The sequence below is a fragment of the Falco biarmicus genome, chromosome 4, assembly GCF_023638135.1.
Source record: "Falco biarmicus isolate bFalBia1 chromosome 4, bFalBia1.pri, whole genome shotgun sequence".
NCBI classification, from domain to species: Eukaryota; Metazoa; Chordata; class Aves; order Falconiformes; family Falconidae; genus Falco; species Falco biarmicus.
In genome coordinates, this window is record NC_079291.1 from 97,912,351 (window position 1) to 97,930,957 (window position 18,607).

General features: G+C 36.4%; 1 protein-coding gene across 2 annotated transcripts in view; it reads left to right on the top strand.

Moving 5' to 3' along the window:
• The first annotated feature begins 373 nt into the window (after positions 1 to 373).
• The window catches only part of FHIT (fragile histidine triad diadenosine triphosphatase), a 614,495-nt gene continuing 596,261 nt past the window's right edge, over positions 374 to 18,607 (top strand). The window contains exon 1 of one of the 2 annotated variants that reach the window (XM_056336274.1): positions 374 to 485. The gene's annotated coding sequence lies outside the window, so the exon portion shown is untranslated. The remainder of the gene's footprint in view (positions 486 to 18,607) is intronic. The other variant, XM_056336273.1, reaches the window with a different exon arrangement.

An 18,607-nucleotide genomic window follows, 5' to 3' on the forward strand; every position in this document is an offset into this window, starting at 1 on the left:
GGGACACATACCATGACACTACTTCCCCACTTCTAACCGCGTGATCTACTGGTAATACTGAGTCAAGGGGGCGCATCCACACAAATCTGCGGGACTTTCCTCTACCGGCTCGCTTTACCCACAGCTGAACCCAGGCACAGCAAAGGCAGGCTCCTCAACTCACCAGCTGTAACCTGTAACCTAAGGCTAGCTGAGGGGCGGCCACCGCAGCAAAACAGCCTCTCTCCTCACGATGAGGGAGCGACTCTCCGCCCCTGCTAGGGCCGCGCGCGACAGGCGGGAACACCCCTCTGCCAGCGGCGCGTGGGAGACGCGGGAACATCACCGCACCCGCGCGCACACGTGCCGCCCCGGCGGCCACTACTGCCGGGCTGGCCCCGCCTACCGGCTGGCCCCGCCTACCGGCCCGCCCCCTGGCTGCTGCAGGCCGGCGCGCGGCGCGCCCCGCTCGGCCGGCGCCACGCATGCGCCTTAGGAGAGGGAGTGTAAGTTTCCATTTTGTGTTCTTGTTGTCCTCCTCCCTCCCGGTTGCTGCGCCGCTGAGTGTGCCAGCAGGGAGGGGAGCGCGGGCGGGGGGGGAGCGCTGCGCCCCCCGCCTCAACACCGCCTGCTGCGCGCTCCCTGAGGTGGCTGCCGACGGCGCCGCGCTCTGCTCCCTGGGCGGCCGCTGCACCGGGGCTGGGGCTGGCTCGGCGGCCCTTTCTTCTCCCCTTTCCTCCCGGCTGGATATTGAAAAAGCATCTCGCACTGGTTTAAGTGTTTATTCGCTGGAGCGCTTGGCCATCTCCGCTCGCTCGGGGCTGGCGCTTGGCGCTGCGCGGACGGCGCGGACATGGCGCGGCCGGTGGCTGCGCGCACGCCCGGCTTCGCCGTCCGCGTGGTCCGGGGCGGGGGGGGGGAACCCGCCTTCTGGGCAGAAATGTAGCGGGTTAAAGCAAATTCCTGCATTTTCGTGCTCCAGCAAAACCAAAATAGTTGTAATAGCTTGCCTGTGTTAGGATCACGCTGACTGTGGCCAATCACTTAAAATCATTTTAGGTGCTTTACGCGCTTTGTTCAAGTGATCGATTCGGTGCTCTTACCGCCAGTTCGTAAAGGAATTTTGCTGCACCTGGGCAGACTGGGTGACAACATGATACACCTAGTAAAGGGAGTTGCGTTTTTGTGAGGATAGCGTGTGTCCAACGAACAGATTAATTTTGCAGATTCATCATAAGTCAGTTAGGAAATGAGAAAAATCAAGATGGAGAACTTAAAAAAAAAAAAAATCTCTTAATTCTAGGCAAGAACTGAAAATAATGTGAGCTCAGGAATGTTCAGCTGAAAGTTGCTTTTGAGATGAAGAGCAGCTGATGCTTAAATTATTTTTGTGGGGTGTAATGTAATTACAAATCTTAAATGGTAACATTCCTAAAGAGGAAAATAGAAAGTTCAGTTCAAAGAATAACTGCACACAAAATGTCATCTGCAAGCAGTTTTCTGAGTAATTAATTTTCAAATGTTGAATGCAGTTGATTCAAATAAGATGTTCTAGAGCATGTGCTAAGATCCTGGCTACTTAATTGTAAATTTAATAACTGAAATGCCTAATGGAAAAATGGCAGTAAATACTTTGCATTTTTCCTTAGGGCAAGATGTCTTTTATCTCCAATAAATAGTAGGCCCCCTGATTTCATAACCTGCTTTCATATTTCCTCTCAAATACATTTTTAGATATTCTGAGTAGTTTTAAATCTTTGAATGACAGATGAGTACCGTTCTTATCTTTAAAAGTTACATTCTGTGTGCTGAAAAGAAATTCTGTGCACACACAGAGGTTTTTTTCCCTGTGAATGCTGGGCATAGTGTGCTGGTAAAAGTTGAATTTAGTTCACTTGTCAATTTTGCCACTTATTATGAAACTTTTAGTTGTATATTTTCTGGTTTGTTTATCCCCCCCCCCCCCCCCCCCCCCCCCCCTTGTATCTTTTCTGGCTTGTTTATTTTTTTCCCCCTTTCCCCTTGTAGGAAGTTTGGGCAGAAGTCTTGTTAGTTTCATTCGGTTTGAGCTGTTACATTTCCAAGTATAGCAGTTCTGATGCAAGTTCTAATTAAATCTCTTCAAAACATGCTGTTTATAATTATGCTAATTTAATTGATATTATAGTCTTGAGAAAACTTAGAAGAATTAAGGCAGCAATATGTGAAAACTGTGGTGCCTACTTGTTTTCATTTACTTATTTATTAAACCTTTTTTTTTTTAGTTGTATCCATTTTTCAGATGTTTGTGTTCAGCTTGTAATTTTGTTACCTTTGTTATGGCTTATGGCTCATTCTCTGAGTGCAATGGAAACAGAGTGTTAAACTAAGGGTGTAGCAAGAGTCAAATATTTTAGACATGCTTTGAGTTGTATGTTTGCAGTTTCTATTGACTTCACTAGTGACAAAATTGATTTACGTGTTGAGAAAATTGGAGGATATAGAGAGGATATTGGAAATGATGGCTTGGGTCAACTCATATTCATTGTCTTGCATATTACAGCTGTGTACGTACTGTATAGAATTACCGTTTTTGTGGTTACAGTGTGTAATCCTCTCATTTTGTCATGTCAGAGGAATCCTTTTATGAATTTGTAGTAAATAGAATTATTCAGTTTAGTACATGTCAAAGTCATTCTTTCTTCAGTGTATGCAGCTTTGTTTGTCAATTATGTTTATTTATATAATTCTATTTATTTATCATTCCTTTTCTGCAAAAGTAAAAATATTGCCATGTCTCAACCTTGTCAGTGGGTTTGTGCCTAGAATGTTATTAATGTTTATATAAACAGCTTCAGACAAATTGGTAATGTTTACTACAGAGGCCTCAATGTTACGTCTATTAAATCTGCAAGATAACTGTTATGTTCTATAGCTCAAACTCTTATATTAGCATGATTCTGAAATGTAATTGATTATTTCCAAATAATTTTGTGTTATGTAGGCAATGTTTTATTTACTGCATTAAGATTAATTGTTTTTAAGTGGAATTTAGGTTGACCAGTATCATACCTATTATCTCCTTTTTAAAAAATAATAGCTTAAATGTCTTATTTGCCTTACTATAGATTTTTTGCACTCATATTTAAATTATTCTGACAGGGCTACATGGTTTTGTTGCTTTGTTATTTCCATAAGTTCTAAAGGAAAGGTGAATGCTTTAAAGAAGGTCTTAATAAATTATGTTCATTCTTCTTGTCTTTCTTACTATACCAGTAATTGATCAAATAAAACTGTCAGATTTATTTGGCAGAATGTGTTCTTTCTGCAGCCTTGTAGTTTATAAGTCATGTTTTCTGAATGCAATGGTAAAGTTTCTATGTAACTGGATTTAAAAAAAAACAACAAAAACAAACCAACAAAAAAACCCCAAACCCAGGCCTAACTCAATCTGGGTTTGGTTATTTGGTGATAAAATTCCTGCTGGGTTCCTTTGGGTGGTTGAGTCTCCATGAGGGAAATATGATTATCCTTAAAGCCGCTACAGGGTAATTCTGAATATGTCATAAATACTCACTGTCTGAATTTGAAGCCTTTCATTTCTGAGTGTAAGTTTTTATAGCAAAGTAGTTACCTCTTTATAGAATAGTGTCCACACAAAGTAGAGATAAAATAGGGTTGTATGAGAGGCAGCTTCATAATATTCAGCATTTAGAAAGCTTTACTAATTAAAATAAAATCTTCATTAGATGAACTTGATTCCCATGCTTTTTTTGGTTGTCTCTGTAAGCTGGGTCTAGTCCTGTTTATGATTAACCCATCACTTTTTATGTTGATGCAGTCTTATTGGTGAGTATCCAATTAACATTTGCCTGTTCTCTCAAAAGCCAGTGAGTGACTCAGCTGCTGGAAGAGCTTCTGCAGAAGTCCTTAATTAAGACTGATTCTCCCTTCCCTTCCTTAAATTTCAAGACAAGTATGTTAATTGTATTCCTACAAGGAACAGATTGGAGAGTTGTTAGAAAGAGCACTCCTCTACAAGTGCTTGTGAGAAAGAATTCCCTACTGTAAAAGGACCCTAAGTGGAGGTTCAACAAAATGTCATCCCTCAGGGAGATGTATCAGAGTGGGAGAGCTGAGGTTACCTTCAGAGAGGAGAAGGTATGCAGATAGGTCCCCGCAGATGGTTGTGGTAAGAGCGAAGAAAAGGCTGGTTTTGAATGTGCTGGACTTTGCTATTTTAATATTTTAAATACCACTCCACCCCCAAAAGCAGAAATCATGAACATAAATCTTATAGCTAGACAACACAATGTATTGAAGGTCTATTTTCTGTTTTTCTTGTTTCCTCTGTCTTCAGGTGAAGTACAGGAGACAAACATTGCAAACTTCATGATTATTTTAATGGATAATCAGTTTTACTTATGATGATCTGCTATTGTGATATTCCACCAGTCTGGATATCATTCTGTGGAATTTCACAGATTGGGACAGTAATCAGATGATTCATTAGCTACATTTTAATAGAATTATTATTTATACTGAGCCAGAGAATTTATTTTGATCGGCAAATGGAACTTGAAGGAATCATCTGTAAACCTTAGTTTGGTTAAAATTTAGCTTGAGGTAGTGTTGAAGAGGTTTTTGATGAGCATAGCAATCATTCAAATATAGGAAAGCTGGCATTCTCAAGGCACATCTTACAGTAATCGGGTTGTTAGAATTATGAACAGTATGTTGCTGACATTTCTAAGGAAATGCTTTGTTGACCAGACTCCTTTTTACTGCAGTAGTTAAGAATTTCTTTTTCCTCCTGTCTTGTTTCTTATGTATAGAGTGGTGTCACAGACCAAGTCGAGTTAAAAAAAAAGGCAAGTTTTCATAATGAATAGACAAAACAGCTAACACTATTTTTAAACTTAATTTTCCATTGTTGATGCTTTATCCTTGTTATAGTCATCTGCTGATACTGGACCTTTCCACTTCTACTTGCTTTCTCAGATCTTGTGAGTTTACTTCAGTTTGCTTCTGCCAGTTGTTCTGTTTAAGTTACCAGATTTCAGCTTCCTTGGAGCAGGAGACAGGCCAGACAGTGTTCCCATGTACATTTCAAGTGAAATGTTCTCCTTGCAAATATTTGTAATGAAGACCAAGGAGTAGAGAATGTGTATTTTAAAATACTTAAGGTAAAAGTAAATTAGAGCACTGACTTCTGAAAAAGAAAAGGAAGAGCTTGGTAGAAGGAATAGCTGTATAAATAGCGGTGTATGTCTGTTGGCCCTGGTGTCATCCTTCTGGCAGGAATCCCTAGACTACAGTTTATTCTTGCTTTATATGTACACAGCACAGAAATGGTGATTGTGTTATAAAGATTCAGAATACTGACTTGTCTTCATGTAAGTGAAAGCCGTTGAACACTAATTCATTTGGCAGTATTGTCTTCTGCATAAGAGTCACCAGTACGTTGGATCTTAGAAAAACTGCACAGAAAAACACAGTCCTGTCACATACATCCCCCCCAACAACAACAAAAACAAAAGGAAACATGTAGAAATCACTGAAAACTTAAAATAATTATAATTATCAACATGCAACTCCATAGCAGAGTCAAGCATTGTTATTTGCTGAAAACCAAATAGATTATCATGGCCAGAAGCCCCTGGTAATTTTTGCTTTCTGTTTCTTCTTGGAAGGAACTTGGAAAAGTCAGGTCAGGCGTATTTTAATGGTCAACAGTGAAGAGATAGGCAAAATACAGAGTTTGGATGGATCATACAAAGCAAGGTAGGGATTTAATGAATCCAAGATTGGTCGTTGATAGGTAATACCTGGTTTTCCTATGTTAAAAAAAACAGGCATGCTGCATACTGTATTTCCTTTGGGGATAAAGGGATTGTTTTGTGCCATGAGAAATAAGACTATCCTTGGATGGTAGAGAGGTTTGGGTAATTCTAAATCTGATTCTTCAAAAACAAACCTTCATTCTCAAACATTTGAAATTGCGGTAGAAATTTTCAAAATTATATAGTGCTTCTAAAGGCCTACTTTTTTGGGAAGTGGTGTGGTTATTCTAGTAGTAAACTTGAAAAATGATAAATAGGCCTTGTTAAAAGCTATTTTTAAATTTGTGGGCAACACTAAAGAAAATGTTCTAATTGTGAGATGTAAATACATTTTTTTATTTTAACAAGAATGTATGCTTTTCCTCTCATTAGTTTTCACTGCAATACGGAATATTCCCAGAATAGCTCATAGATTTGCAGTGTAACACAACCAGCTCGGCAACTACACTTACCAGCTTCACATTTTTAGATAATCCAGTGTACAGATGTTCTGTATTGGCCTGTTACTTGATCAAAATAATGTTGTGGCTTAGTGCTTGAATAGTCAAAAAAAATTATGTTAAATCTGAGCATAAATGGTTTTTAACATTAGCATTTGCACAGATGTAACAAGGTCTTTAGTTGCTAAAAATCTAATGTTTTGGTAGGTATTGGCCTTGGGAGGTATTCTGTTTTTTAGAAGCCATTGCAAATAACTTGTTGGAATAGTTTACATGTGTCTAATTTGTTTGCAAAATTGTTTCTGAATTTTTAAAGAATAAGGCTTTAAACTGGCATAGTGCTGACATTTGGCACTAAGCATGCATATTATTTGTCCTGTTCAAGGTTATTATGCAAATACTGAAAATTAAGTACCTTCTAAACTGTTTTGCTGGATTTGTGTGCAAGTCTTAACTGAGAACTAAGAGATAATGAAGGCATGTTTGAAAGTGCTAGGTAACATACAAGGCTCAAATTTGCATTTGGCTTGTATTAAGACTGGGAATCAGTGTTCTGTTAGTAAGAATGATGTAACGATTCCCTGAACTGATAGGAAATCAAGTATTTTTTTGATTTGGAAATGGCTCTTAAAAGGCATTTATGCGTTATTAATTTTCTAAATGGTCACTGAGATGAAGTGGTGCTGCATTTTATGTTGTCTTCTGTTGTCAATATTTTGGGGGTTGATGCTGTACCTGATTCTTACCATCTTCTTGATATTCCACTTTCAAAAAACCCCCACCATCATTATTTTTATATACTTTACCCATGATCTTTGGCATCTCAATTAATCAAAACCAGTAGCTTCATTACATGCTTATTTAATATACAGTAGCAGATCAACCAACCTGACAGTCTTTAGATCCGTATGTGAAAGGACTTTGAAATTACACTTGCAGGGAAATGTATGTCTCCTTTTTATTTCTTGTGCTGGGACATCTGATGATTCCAGGCTTTCAGTCTCTTCTTGAGTGCATGTTGTGTTATTAAATATTTAAGAATTATATAGTTGTGATGAATACTATTTCAGACTAGCAGAATTTTATTCATTGCAGAGAAGTTTTCAGGTCAAATTTGACTTTAAAACATTCAGTTTTAGAAGATGGGGGATGGACAGAAGGAAGCTTGCCTAAATCTAAGGTTTATAAATCTCTTAAGTCATATTTCTTATTAGGCAGATGTTTTGCTGAGGAAAATGTGCAGTCGTGTTTAAAATATGATTAGTTTCTTGTATCTATGGAAAAAACAAAATACAGACAAGAAAATCTTGAATGAAGAGCTAAAAGTTTACACAATATTTCAGTAGATAATTTTACAACCCTGGACTTCAGCCTCCATTGCTATGCAAGCTTTCGTAGAAGCTGTATTTAAAGACATCATGAAACTGCAGCGATGCTATTGTTTTGTGAGATGCTGATTGTCAAACTGTTGTGCCTGTTTGTGTGCTGCTGCATGCAGATTATCAACGAATGGTTTTGGTTCCTTTATCATTACAGATGTAATGATAGATGTAAAGATACACTAGATAGTGTAACAGTAGTCATTGGCCTGTCAAAACCTCTATTATTTATGTAATAGGTATTATTAATGTCTATATTATTTTATAAGACATTATGAATTTGTTTATCTTAACTTGTCCTACTAAGCACTGAATTGGAAAAGGAAAAGTATTCTTGGCAGTTGCACTGTAGCAATTAAACTGGTCAGAGTGGGATGGTAAGGAGTTACTGGTCTGTAACTTTGTAACAAAAATCAGGATTAGTTTTTGCAGTTACCTAAGAGGTTACTAGGTGCAGGATTTAAAACAGGAAAGATTTAGTGGTAGTTGGATATTCATGCAGTACAGTGCAAAGAATCTTAATGTGTTTTTTATTTTGAAATCAGGATACAATTTGAAGTACTGTAATGCTAGACAAAGTAGTGCATTTTAGTATACATACTTTTATGAGTAGTCAAATGAAAAGGGCTTTCTTAGCAAAACAAGTATTTTTAAAGTGTTTGTGTGCCTAAAGATGTAGACAGGTGCTTGAAAATTTGAAAATAAAATATCAAAGTAGAAAGAGGCATCATTCTGTGTTTGACAGCTGTTTTTAATGTATTTTTCTACTGTAATGTTGGTTTTTGAGGTAGACTTAGCATGTATGTGAGCGTTCTTTGTTGGTACATTGAAAATAGGAATATAAAGGCAGCATTAGAAAAGATAAAATCATCCGATGTTATTCCTTGAATGTTTTCTGTTTATTCCAAGATCTAAATCTTAACTAGTTCTCAGTTTTATGTGTTGAGACTGTATGATGCAACTACCAAAAATATTTTCCAGTGTTGTAAGAAACCACCTATTGTAGAGCTGTTAATTCACTAATATTTTTGTACTATACTATCTTTTGAAAACATATAATGGAAACTGAGATACCTTGGGGCTGATGGTGATTAGATGGTCCTCTAAGCATCAGAGGATGAAGTCACATATTAATCGTTCAAATGGTAAGGCTGTGACTGCTGTTGCCAGATCAAATGTATTGCTGCTCTATGGTACTAGCATCTAGAAGGATATAGCCATACAGGCAGCTGAAGTGATAGTGAGTTTTGAAGCTGCGCTAGCATGGATTGAGCCCATGCAGAAACCACTGCAGAAATGTTCAAAGTCAAGGGTGGGAAGAGTAGCTTGGTAACGGGAGTGAGCTACATCTGCACTTGTAAGGCTAGCTTCTTGCTATGTAGATGCAAGAAATACTGAGCTAGTGCTTTAGTGTGGATATAGCAGTTTGTCTAGAGATACAGGGGTCTTTCTAGAGATACTTGTGTAATCATTTAAGTGAGAAATGATTAAAAAAACCCCTAGATTCTAAACTGCTTGCTAACAGCATAAGTACTACTGTTTTGTTTGTTTGTTTGTTTGTTTGTTTTAGGACAGATAAACCACTACAAAAAGGAGTTACTAACAGAAGCTTTAATTTATTTATTTATTTATTTATTTTGTTTTTAGTATCATAACCAGCTCAAGGAATTCCAGGTCAAACAACTCCATCTCAGCTGCTGTTTTCCTTTCCCATGTGTAATGCATTTGTTATACTGGTACAGCTGTTTCTTGGATCATGTGGTGAGTCAGACCAGTGGAGACATCTGAGCAAATTGACTATACAAAAATGGGTTGTTTTCAACCTTGACAAACTTGAAAAGTTTGTTGCTCCAATTCATTCTACAGCTTACAGACAGTTGCTCGCACAAGCTTATGCAAGGTCTGGCGAGAGAAGTGGGAGTTGCTTAAGGTGGAAGAATTGCTAGCCTTAACACCCAGAAAATTGTGTTTGGAAATGTGGTATAACTGAGTGCCTCATCCTCTGAACCAGATTTACACTGGAGTAGTATGAACAAAGTGCTGCTTTATTTGTGCATTGCTACAACTGAGATGAAAAGCAACAATTTCTAAACAACTTGTTTGCACTAGCCATATCTTTGCAAATACTTCCATAAATTCAACAGGTTCATTTAAACCATTTTGATTATAATCAAAAGTTGACTAGATACCTCTTCTATTATTGGATTTCTGTGTTGAAAGGTGGCTACTGCTTCTTAGCTTTTAATGACAGTGGGATGCTTACAGTCAATTTTAGAGATAAGCTGAATGCAGTAATTTCTTTGCAGATACTATTTACAGACTTCCAGCTATATGGGCACTGCATCAAAAGTGGATCTATTGAATATTAGCGTCAAACATGGGTATGGCCGTATTGTAATGGATCAGTAGCTGAGTTGCATTACTGTGTACACAAGTACTGACATAGAAATATACATTAAAATGTATCTATTGACATAAAAATATTGTACAGAAGTTCAACAAAAAAAAATATATTAGTGTGTATTCTGAACAGGTCATAGAAGTTCTGCATTGTAAATTTAACTAATCAAATAAGCATGGATAGATTGTTGGCCTACACTGTGAGCGGATCAACAGAGTTTTTCTTGGATATGGTTTCTGAATAATTTTCCCCTATATACCTTTAGCAGCCAGCACAGTATATTTATTGAATTAAAATAAAATAAAAAAAAAATTAAAAACCCCACTACCTTAAAGCCTACAGCTTGAAATACCTGTCACTATAAAGATTTAGTGTTCATAGGAGAAACGTCTTACGTTAAAATTTGCCTGACAGTTTAGGAGACTTTATTAGAAGTTAGAGTGGATGTCAACAGTGAAGTCTTGTCTCTGCACCCCTCTGTTTAAGGTAGATGTTGCTGCTTAACAGATGTTGCTGTTAGTGTTCTTTCCTATTGAAAACAATGAAACGTGTAGTTGTCCATTTTGATTTTTAGGGATGTTAGAAAAGATCTTGAAAGGTGTAATTGAAAAAAATAGAAGAGCAGTTTTAACTAATAATCAGACAAGGGTGGGGTTTCTTCAGTCTAATTTTTTTCTAAATTTGTTTAAAAAAGTCTTGAAGAAAAAAGCGGGTTTTGACTAATCTTCTCCTGAAAGTGCAGTTCAACAGAGTATTGCATCTCTTTACATCTTTTTATAGAAAAATTATTTCTTCTTTAATGAGGTGAGTGATTGAAGTAATTTTTTTTTTTCCACTAGTCTCTGATGAACATCCTATAGATTGGAGCTTTCCTAGCTGGAAACTGTAGTAGTTAGTGGTAGATGTAGGCTTCCTTCTTCTACCCCAAACAAAACAAAACAAAACTGGATTTTACCTTACAGCAGAACGGTAATTTCCATTTCAGGTAAATAAATTTTAATGCAATTACATGGTCATAAGTTACTTCAATACTTATTTACAAATTTTTCAGCTCCTTTTAGATTACTTTCAGTGTCTGGAAATCAGACCTTATTCAATTTTCAATTTCTCCAGTGTTCATTTCCAAGGGCTAGGTCCTGTATGACTGTTTGCAAGGTCAGAATGCTTTACATTGTCAGACTCTGTAAGTGTCTGTACACAGTGATCAGCTCCCTCCACAAACTCCCTGATAAGCTGAATAAGTTAAACCCCCTTATTGGGAAAAGATGAGGACCTCAGATAGCTGTAGCAAAAGAGAAGCTCTAGGATAGAATCCACTGTGAGCAAAGGAGAGAGAAAAAGACCAAAATAGTCTGGCAGAAGAGGAATGTGATTGTTGCCATAATAAAAAAGGATTGGCTGGCCTACAACAAGTTCAGATAATGAATCAGTGACACAGAAATGGTGGATTGCTGTTCTGGAAAACTGTCCTGTTCGTGATCCCACCTTAACGTGTTAGCTCTCAGCAATGCTTGTTTTTAAATGGTTTACAAACTCTTCTGTTGCTTATTGTCTCAGAGGCTATGTCAAATGTTGATATTTGTTCTTAATGATCTGAGTGTGGATCAGGTGACCACCTAAAATTCTGTCTTTAGAAACACATTTGGCTCACCTTGCTGCTTCTAGAGATTACAAGGGTAGTGGTGGTTTTACAAGGAAACAACCAATATACAAAGTTCATTTGTGAGCCATGCATAGTTAGAAATATGTAGTTAACAGCATTTACTTCGTACTTCCTTTCTGGCTGTTCTGATATATAAGTGGTTTGTTAAACTGAACCTTGTAAATGCTAAGAATTTAAGCTTTAAAACCAACTAGGCTAGAAGTAATTTCAACTACAGCTGTTAGATTGAAGCACATTATTTGACAAAGCTATGTTGTCCTGTTGCATCTCTTAAATAGAGTTTAGTCTTGAGTAAATACTAAATTAATAAGGATATCTGTTCTACTCACTGTTCTTTTCTCAAAAGTACCAAAGCCAAACTAGAGCATTTTAAAAGTGTCTTTGTTTAGTTTGTTATATTTTACTGTCATGCTATGTTTTCCAGCTTGGGCAGAATCCTGTTGTCACTGTCAGTGTGGAAGGTCTAATCTGATAGAGGTTGCACATTCTGAATTTAAACAGGGCTTTCAGCTCTCTGTTAATTCTTCTCATTTCATCAGACATAAGTAATACAACTATTTACAGTAAGCTGTTTTGGAGCTTGCATAAAGTATAAGGTTTCTTTCTTTATTTTTCCAAGTATTTCAAGCGATGGTCAGCTTTGATGGCTGATAAATTGTTTACAACTCTTCTTGTAACATCTGTCCTTCCAGAAAAGAAAGTATTGTCAGCTAGTTTCAACTAAGGCTAATTTGTGTATAGTTCTGAGAACTCCTCTTCTTTGTAGCTAGAGATTTTTACAAGTCAGCACTGCTTGTCAGATTATTTAGGCTGCAAATCTTGATATTTTTTTTTTCTCCCCTCATTATCTCTGAAAATCTAAGATAATCAACATAACTGAGAAGCTTTAAATAGCCTACTGTATGCTGGGTGATCAAGGAGGCAAAGGCAACTACTGGGCACTCCTAGAAAACCCAATTTTTAAAATGTTTGTGTAACTTTAATTGCTTTTTTCTTTTAGGTGTCAGCTCTTCTGTGTAACTGACAGAAACTTGCATAACTGGCAGAAGGGGCTTTTCTCTCTAGAGCTGAATTGTACAGCTTTAGCAGTAAAAGTAGAATTTCAGAGGAAATTCTCTTGAACCTAGGACTTCTAGGGTTGTTGGCTATTTAAAAAAATATTTGAAATGCTTTTGTTTTGGTAAAATGTTGTCTTTTTTTTTTCCTTAAGTAGTTTTGTCATCTTTGTTTCGCTACATGGCAACTGAGACAGACTAACATTGTGCAAATCTGATTAAAATTATCTGTGCTGTTTCAAAGGTCAGGCACACACAGTGAATTTGCTTTCAAATTACTTTGTTTATTCTGTGTACGTATGCATCTTGAGCTCTACAAAGGTCAGGAGAGGAGATTCATTTTGGAATTTAAAGAAGTTAGGTTTTTACTGCTGGTAGCCCTTGTTAGTTTCATTTGAACTAATGAAAGTTGTTTTCCTTTGTTGTTTTTTTTGATGTCAGTTTTGTTTCTGTAGTGGATCTCATTTGTAACTGAGGTCCATTTAAAAAACCAAACAACAGTATTAGTAATGCATGTTATTTTTTCATATTTTATGGGATCTTAAAAATTAAGTACTGTTTGCACAATTAAACAGTAGCCTTATTTGGGTTTTGATTTCTTGGCTTGTTTAATTCATGTGGCAGACTAATATTTTCCTAGCTAGAATAGTGTATTTAAGAGGTACACAATATTTAACTGTGTCTTGTCACAAATGGTTTAATAGGGGTGGTGGTGCAATCCCTTAGAATTTCTCACAGTCCTGCTTATTAATGTTCAGGTTGAATAATATAATCACAAAAGGATTCATGTGTGTCAGTGAAGCATAACTAGTTGCAGTTTTCCATCACAGAACCAATGAAAATTAGTAATAAAGTGGGCGTCTATTAAATAAGAAAGAAACTGCTTCTGTAAGGTGCCTAATTTTTGTCCTAAAAATGGCTGTTATGTAAGTCCCCTTACATTGTACTTCTGTCTGTTAGACATACTGGTAGAAATATTTTTGTTGACTTTTTAAATGGTAACTCATACCAATAAAGAGATTTTCTAAACAATAATAATGACAATTTTTCACTTGAACAGAAGTGCCTTTTCAAAAGTTTACATTCCCTTGGAAAGTCTTGAGTTGTTTAACCAAATCAGATTTTTCTGTGAAAAGTATTCTGACATTCTTTCTTTTCTGACTTTAGGAGATTAAATCTGAATGAGACAGAACATGTTTATTGAAAGAACATAATACCAAAACATAACAAAACTCTATGTTTTAGTGCACATTTTATGCAAAGGATGGACATATTTTGCAGCTATATGAAAGGTTAAAAAATTGTTCTGAGTCTCTTTTTATGGGTAAAAGAATATAAATCTCATCTAGGAAGCTGCGGCTCTTTCAGTAGTAAGTAATAGATGTCTTTCTAAGTAGAGCACTAATCTTCCTTGCCAAAGATTAATTTAGTATATATTTAATCTGCAGTTGCTTTGGTTCGTGTGCATGTAACCAAGCCTGGATATTAGTAGCAACAGATTGGTCTCACAGATTTCTTTTTAGTTTAAAAAATTGCTGTAGTAAATTGGGTATTTGGCCAGGCTGGTTGACTCTAATTTCATATGGCAGACAGTGGACTGCTGGGTCCATGTACTTTGAAAGACGCAGAAAGGATGGTGAGGCCTAGACTAGTAGTGTGTTTGCTTGTGGGCATTTTGCCAAGGTGCTGCTACTGCTTTGAGGCTCTTCTTTTCTTGCCTACTTCTTACTAATTGGTATAATTTGTAAGCTTCCCTCCACTGATTCATTATTGTTGGTAGCAGGCACTGTCTTTTCTGTTTAAATAAGTGTATTCAGTGAGAGAGATTTTTGTGTCAGCTTTTCCTCAGTTTTGCTGTTTCAATCCTAGTCCATTAAATAGCTCTAGTATTTTATACCTATATGTATCCTTCCCAGTGCTGCAACTGAAACAGTAGCTATTAGGCCTTGACAGTGTGATTTAACAAAACAAAAAAATTGGGTACTTAAGAGTATTTTAAGTATAAATTAAAATGTAAGTGTTTTTGTAACATAAACCATACAGAACTATTGAACATGTTTGAGTTACTTGGAACAATTTCTATTAAATAAAATTTTATCCTGTTTTTCACTTTCCCAGATATCAGGAAAAAAATTGCCTTCAGTATTGTGACATTAACGTTTTTCGTGTCATGTAAATTCTGCTGTGTGGCTTGCTTTTGAAAGGCTTGATTAGCTGGGATAAAAATCTCAATATGATATATGCTATAATGGCTCATCTCCAAGTGGTGAGTTTGAGTATCAAAATTAAAGACCAAGCATCAGTATCTAATTGTAGACCTATGTTAGTTCAGCTGAAAAGGGAGGAATAGAAAGGGGGAAAAGGTAGAGTGAACAATACTGTTCTTTAGAGGAAGATTAGTAATGCTTACATTTGAGAGGGATATATAAAGCCTGATATTGCACATAATCAGAATTAGAGATGGATTATTATCCACAGGATCTGGCTTATATAAGTACTTTGGGTACTACCTGCAGCTTCTAAGATTACTTCCTTATTTTTTCCAGAATCACACTGTAATGTAGAACCAAATTCATAATAATATGCATAGCTTTACAGATAAATCCAACATTTGTACCAGTGAAGATCATCTAAACTTTGATATACCTAAAACGATTATCTTGAAATGTTTGGGTTTGGTGGATTCCAGTGCTATTAGGTACTAAGTGTCCAGTGGCACTCCTGTGTCAGTGGGAGTACCTAGAATTAGAGATACTTAGTCCTTTGAACGTTTTTGTTGTTATTTGATACTAGGACTAGAGTAATGGTTTTCTATGCTTATGGCAATTTGGTATATGGGTGTGCAGTCAAATGTTCTGCTCTCTGTGTGCCATAGTGGGCACTGTACAATTATGTACTCTCCTGCTTTTGCACATTTATTGTCATTAGAAAGCTTATATTGGATATTTCCCTTGTGATGTAAGAGTTAATTCCTAGATAGAATGCTGTAATGTCAAATTGGTGTAGTTGTATCTCAAAATAATTAAAAGAAAATAAAATTCTATTTGATCTTTAAGTTGGAAATACCAGTGAAAGACCAGAATATAAGAACTATGGTAGATGCATAAATCCAGATGCCTGTGAAGCAAATGTGAATGTGTGAAATTGACTTGATTAACACTGGGGTTTATGCCAAATAATTTCTTTAACCAAAATGATATTTCAACAAAAGACCTTTGCAGTTGCTTGGAGAAGTAAGAGTTACTGATTGCATAGATTATTATTTCTGAAGTTTCAGTATTTCTTTGAAAGTTACTGCATATTGTCATTATCTTTGCATACACATGGATGTAGTAGGATGGGACTGCTTTGCCCAAGTTACTTGTAGCATTAATCAGCATTTTGAATGGGGAAATAGCAAAACTCTTAACAGTATAGAAGAAGGGTGAATGAGCCGTTGCTGTTTAACCTGAAACTGTTGGCATGTTCTGATGGATTGTCTCAGCCTGTAAGCTTACATTGGTTCCCCTGGGCGCTTCTAATTTATGCAGTATATATACTGCAGGTACATTGTGCAAGCATATGCTGGGACACTCTTTGCTTTCAAATTCTTGTGGGTATGTATTGCAAACAGTGGAAACTAAATATGAAAGCAACTAATGTTTTCTTAAATGCAAAGAATACAAGTGACTAGCTATTCATGCATGTTGCATCTGCACCTATGATGTGAAATACCAGTGGCTGGTATGGTCTTCTGGCAACAACACCCCTGCTTTTGTGCCTGTAAATTTTTGAGGCTGAAAAGCGGCTGTATTCCTACTTTTTTTGCTTCAGAGATGTTCCATCATAAACATAAATAATGTATGTAAAACATGGAAATAAATGATGCTGAGTATGAGCATTACTCATTCTGTCCATATATATTATGTGCTTATGCTGGTATCCGTTTAGGGTTCTATGCTCATAATTACTGAATTAGTTAAACATTTGTTGAATTCTACTTTGTTTTAGAGTATGTAGACTGTGTCTTCAGGAAGTTTGAAGAAAAAGCTGGAGAATACAAAGAATAAAGTATTGTCAGTGTTGAAAAACATAAATCAGAAAAAATCTGATAACATTGTTTAAATAGTTTCTCAGAAATGTGTAAGATTCTCATTAGTCCAACATCAGAAGACTAATGAATATTAATGAATGAGATCAAAGACATTTAGAAATCAAAGCAAGTAAACAACAATTATTTTTAAGAATTATATAAGGTTTTAACTGCACTCAACTGAACAGCTCCATCAGAAGTTTTTCTTGAAAATATTTTTCCTGAAAATTTTTATGTTGAACTAGAAAGGCAATTATGTAATGTAAACAAACCAGAAAAATATATACCTCAAACCCTGAAATATATAAAATGTTTTGAATGTGGTGTATTGAAATACCTATAAATTCAACTGTGGAATCTAATAGGATGGGAATCTGAGCTTGGCCAGAGTCCATGATTTGAGCTTGCCTCAGACTGCTAACGCAGATTGGTAAATATTGAGAAGGAAATTGCTTTTGGATGTCTCCATCTTCTGTTGTTTTCTTCCACATTTCTAGTGCTTTTGGAGGAAAGTTACCTGTGCTGAAACTTAGACATGGTGTAATTCTGTTCAAGAAAATAGTCTTGTATGTCATTGAATAACGATTCTGATGGTCAAATTCTGATCAGAATAAGACCAGAACTATCTTCATCTCAGTATCTGCTTTTCCAAATGTTACCTAGGTCCACCATGTAGCATCATCTATATGCCACAGTTATTTAAACTTTGAACTTTGCATGCTAGTATTATTGCATGTGGTATTTCATCATTACCTTATAATGCAAGTGAATCTTCCAAGATTTAAGGAAGTAATTGGAATAGGTTATTAGATAATACTTTTAAGTTCTCTTTAAATGTGTACTATAATTCAGTTAGTAAGTCTCCTATGCCACAAAAATAATAAAAACAATAATTTCTGTATGAGGTAAACTTAAACAAAATAATAGGTCTAGGCATGACTGAAGGTATATTTTCTTTCTATTTCTGCAATTAAAAAAATTTGCATCTTCTTTAAAAACCTGTGAGGATATTAATCCATTTACTCCACAAAGGTCATAATGGAAATATTGGTCCAAAGGCACAGAGCCCCAGCTGCAACACAGGAGAGTGTTCTGGTCATAAAGTACCCAGTCCCTATGGGCAATAGTAACATGATTTGACAGTTTGTGATTCCTACAAACTTTAATGGTGATGTAGGGCTCACAAGAGGATTCTTCAAATACTGTCAAAGTAACAGTTTCATTTTGAACCTAGATATAAAGCTAATGGTATCTAACAGCTTTTAGTGTCACTGAATCAAATTCCTCAAGTAGAAAGAATGGTTGACATTCTGTTTTAAAGTGACCGTATGTTTGACCCAGTTCTGCGATCGTGGTGTCATCACAATTGTATCTTGCTGCTGAGGCTCTTGGAGTCTGACAAGCGGAACAAGTTGCTTTAGCTCACATAGCTCATCTGTCACACTGAGCAGCTTGCAGATTTCTATTATCTGAATGAAATGTGGAGAGAGTACTTCTCCCCACTCTCTGCCTATCAGCATAATCACCAACCTGCTCACACCCCGAGTAACAGAGTGAAATGAAATGCTAGAAAAATAGCGAATAAAAAAAAATATTTCCAGAGATCCAAATGTAAGCCACATTTAATAATTAAAAGGTTTGTGGTTCAAAAAAAAAAAATAATTGTCCAGGAACTACATGGAGGGCTTCGTATTGTGTGGAAAGTTAATTTCCAAAGAAAGTTTGCCATTACATTATCTGAAAAGAAAGATGAAAAAGCTTTTAGTTGTGTATTTAAGATCCAATGCTAAGAACAG